The following is a 4,893-nucleotide window of genomic DNA, read 5'->3' on the forward strand; positions in this document are numbered from 1 at the left end:
TGACATCACCCAGCATGGCAATGCTATGGCTTAAGAGAAAAAACTCTATGGTTTGAAGCTGGTTTTACCATAGAGTTTTGCTGAAAAACCAGAGTATCACTGTGCAATGTCCCCAGCGTGATGATGTCACTTCTGGGTGATGTCATCATGTTGGGGATATCCCAAAACACCCCCCAAATCCCCCACTGGTGCGACAAGGGGACCTGGCAAACCTAAATCTGTTTATTGTCACTGTGGCCCCAATCCATGGATTTAGATATCTGCAGATTGGGGCCACACATTTCTATCAGATGCATAGATGATGATGATGATAACAGTGCCAGTTGTGTTCTGCTGGAGACCTAAGTGGTGTTAAGTGGCCAATAGACAGCCTTCCTGACAGTTTTGGATGCTTCAGTATGTTGTACTATCAACCATTTTTTGTGAGGAAAGCAGGGCTTTTTTGTAGAAAAAGCCCAGCAGGAACTCATTAGCATAATAGGCCACACCCAACAGCAGGAACTTATTAGCATATTAGGCCACACCCTTGTCAGCACAGCATATTAGCTTATTAGGCCACACCCCATGCCTTCCCTTGGCTTGCCCGGATGCCCCACGGCTGTGGGGAGCCCAAGCAAGCCGGCCCTTGGACGGGCCGGGGAAGGCATAGGGAGACATTTAAATGTCTCCCTGATCCTTCCCCCTGGCCCGCCCACCTCAGAGTCGCCGGGGGGGGGGGTCACTCTCCAGGCCTTCCCTCTGTAGCTACACACACAGAGGTTTGGGCTGTAGTGGGCATGGCTGAAGCCAGCCAGAGCTCCGCTCCTGTACGTTCCTGCCCAAAAATAGCCCTGGAGGAAAGTATTATGTGCAGTTACAAAGCTGACAGTTTCTAAATGCTCAATTGTCATTTTAATTTGAGATGGGTAGCCATGTTCGTCTGCAGTAGAAGAACAAGGCTTGAGTCCAGTCGCACATTAGATGCCGACAAGATTTACCAGGGGTATCAGCTTTTGAGAGTCAAAGTTCCCTTCATCATATACTTGATCTTAATTGGAATATGGTAGCAGTGAAAAATTCTTCCAGTAGTAGAGCATGTCAAGGAAAGGCAGAGTAGGAGACAGGGTCTAACACTCGCTCCCTGAATTGTATATTCTGCGTTATGTTAAAAAAGTGAATCCCTACTTATCCCTCTGCTTGACATGTGATGGGGTAACTGGGAAACAAACACAGGTGGACCATGTTTAGTTTGGCCCTAGAAGTGATTGGAATCAGCATCTTAAATCTTTTTTAGATCTTCTGAAAGGTACAGCTGATACAGATTCACACATTAGGTCACAGGTTGGGTCTGGGGTCTCCATAGGGTTGCCAAGTCAATTTTAGCCCCCAGCGGGTGATTTGGGGGGGCGTTCCCGGAGGGGGAGGAGCATCCCGATGTGATGACCTCATGTTGGGGACGTCCACCCACCCCCCGCCCAATGGACGTGTGGGGAAACACCAGCTTCCTGCACTTAAAGGAGCCCATTTAAGTGCAGGAGCTGGAAGGCTTTGCACGCCCAATCTCCACATGGAGATCAGGTGCGCAGGAAACACCAGCTCCCTGCACTTTAAGAGCCCCTTTAAGTGCAGGGAGAAGGGAGAGGGGTGGCTGTAGGTGTTGGGGCTTGGGGACAGGTTTCCCCCCGGCAGCAGGTTAAAAAAACCCCAAAGTGGGGGACCCCTACCAAACTGGGGGGTTTGGCAACCCTAGGTCTCTACACCTTATGTAACAGTCACGTGTGAGCTGTGGGTTCTCCTCTAATCCTGCGTGTGTGGTGCCCCATTCAGATCAGGACCATAGTACACCTGAAATAGGGGTTTCATCCATCATATCCATTTGATCCAAGGGCACTGTTTGGCCCACTGAAGAAACCCATGGCATTGGGGGGGGGTGGAGGCTCAGGCCATTTGTTAATGCATGGCACGGGCCCAGTCTAAATTTGGCACCCCATGTGTGGAACTGAAAAGAACCCACACCTCATGCCTGTTACACAGTGGGGTGACACCTCAGTTCAGCCTTTGTACTCCATAAAATGTGAACTGGATACAGACAGAAGCATGGCTTCTCTCCATTAGAGCTACAGATTCCAAAAGGTTTATTTATTTTAAATCCCACCTTTTCATGGCGTATGAGATTAAAATCTTCAAATAACTACTATCCAAAGAAGTGTCTCTTGGAACAAAATTTTCGAGTATAGTTGGGTTAAATGAGGCAAGAATTTATCTTCAAGGTAAGCGCCCTCCTTGGAAACCTTGGTTGCTATTGAATTTGAAGCCGGTAAAAAACTAATCAGAGATAGAATCTACTTTAGAGACACTCGGAAGGATATTGGCATCCTCCACAATGCTCATTTCCCATCATGGTATCATTTAATTAAATTAAACCACTGGGATATTTTGCTGAATTTACTTTTGTTCTGTCGAGAAGGGTCTTTACAAAATCGTGTTTCCAAACTGTGCCATTAACATAGCTGGCAGATTTTTTGGTGTTCTTGTAAATCATTGATGATGTGTACGAAGACAAAATTCTGTGGAAAACAGAATACATCGAGATACGAATAGATGTCAAGGGCAACATTGCAGCATTTTAATCACAACCTGGGTCGAGTCCAGAATAAAGCAATAACAGACTGGAACTTTCCTGCCTCTGCCCCTTCCCCTCCCATTGCAGCCCACTAATCCCCATAAAATGTTGTTCTTGGGGGATAGGGGACCCTAAGGCAGGGGTGTCAAACACAAGGCCCGGGGGCCAGAACTGGCCCATCCAGGGCTCTTATGTGGCCCACAAGCAACTGGTGCAAGGGAGGGAACAGGAGACTGCTCGGGGAGGGAGTGGGCGGAGCCACTCTGCTTGTGGCTTCAGCATGGCAGAACAACCTCGTCTGCAGCAGTCAGGCATCATGGGAGCATCTGCCCAGTGCTGCACCGCTGGCTCTCCAGTCTGCCCATATGGGTTTTCTTTTGCACTCCCCTCCCAGCCCGTGGGGCTTTGCAGTGAGGACACACTAACTCGGAGCTAACCAGATGCTGTCCTTTATATAGTTTATATATTCAGTACCTGGCATTACAATTATGGCACACATGGCTCGGCCCGACAAAGTGGCATCTATGTCAGATATGGCCCTCGTAACAAATGAGTTCGACACTTATGGAATGACATGAAGGGTATCTGCAGCAGGAAGGGGGAAATGGTGGAAATTGCCAGTTTAGTCCAGATCCAGCCCCCTACTCATATACCTTCCATCATTCTGCAAACCCACCCTCTTGTGTTTGGCTACACAAGAAAATTTACTCCTATGCCAAGTTGCCTTTTAGTCAACCATAGCTCTGGTGGCCAGTGTACACTAAAGCTTGCAGCAATACTGTATGAAACAAACAGCCTTTCTGGTCAATTAGCATATCCTAGAGCCATATTACACTTCTGTTGTTAAGCCAGTGTTGCACACCCAGTTAAGGTGTGATTGAAAATTAGTCATCATACAGGCAATATTCAGCTGGAGTTTATTTACTTGCACAGAAGTCTGGGATGGGCAAGGAACAGCAGCAAAAGAGTCTTTTGCCAGAAGCCAGAGTTTTTGGGCACACGTGTCAGTTCATACCTTCCCCATCAAGTGCTGGTACCCAACTTCTTTGGTTGCACCAGTAATGACCGAAAAAGAAACTTGGCTCATGGAGAAAACTCTTGGAGCTCCAAGGAAGGAGTAACTCACAGTGGGCTCACAAATAGATCTACTCTCCACCATCAGGGAGCAGCTCACACCAACCCAGCACCTTGCAGTCTTCTCGCTCACTTCACACCCTTGCCAGTGCCATTCATGGGCACAGTTCTTCCTTGGACACTCAGCAGGCAGAGGATATTTCCTGGAGCATCAATTGTCCATCCATCTTTGGTTTGTTGAGTCTGTGCTCCTGGGCTGGATTAAAAGTCGCCCATACCTGCCTGTTCCCATTCCATTTTGCGGACTCAACCAACTCACCTTTTATTTTAATACAGGCCATACATTTCTATCAAAGCAATGGTATTCCCAGTAGTCATGTATGGCTGCGAGAGTTGGACTATAAGGAAGGCCGAGCGCCGAAGAATAGATTCTTTTGAACTATGGTGCTGGAGAAGACTCTTGAGAGTCCCTTGGACTGCAAGAAGATCAAATCAGTCAATCCTAAAAGAAATCAACCCTGACTGTTCCCTGGAAGGCCAGATAATGAAACTGAAGCTCAAATACTTTGGCCACCAAATGAGAAGGGAGCACTCACTGGAGAAGACCCTGATGCTGGGAAAGATTGAAGGTTAAAGAAGACGGGGATGGCAAAGGATGAGATGGTTAGACATTGTCATAGATACAACGAACATGAAATTGAGCCAACTTCAGAGGACAGCGGAAGACAGGAAGGTCTGGCGTGATCTGGTCCATGGGGTCGCGGAGAGTTGGACTCGACTGTGCGACTGAACAACAACAACAACAATACATTTCTAAATCTCGTGGGTCCTGCAAAAGCGTTGAAACCCAACCCTTAGAAATCGGTCCAGATTTCAGTGCTCTGCACAGTTCCTTCTCCCTCCCACTAGCAGCTGGCACTTTTTAGGGCCCCACGTGACAAGACACAGGGGAACCCCCTACTGCCTCTCCCAAGCCTTTTCTGTTGTTAAATGTCAGATGAAGAGGGCTCGGTTCAGTTTGGAGCTGCAGTGGGGAAGGGAAGGTGGTTAACACTTGCATTACTTCCTTTCCGTAACCTACAGTGGTCCTCCAGGAGGTGTTATTCTGGAGGTGTCCAGAAACAGTGGGCCCCCTTAGAAACCCTGGAGCTTGGGGTATATTCCTGTGAATATTCCTTCCAAAGAGAGAATTAGCAGTGGGGGGGGGGACCAGGTTG

This window comes from Gekko japonicus, unplaced genomic scaffold (genome assembly GCF_001447785.1).
Source record: "Gekko japonicus isolate JY-2015 unplaced genomic scaffold, Gekko_japonicus_V1.1 scaffold2835, whole genome shotgun sequence".
Lineage (NCBI taxonomy): Eukaryota > Metazoa > Chordata > Lepidosauria > Squamata > Gekkonidae > Gekko > Gekko japonicus.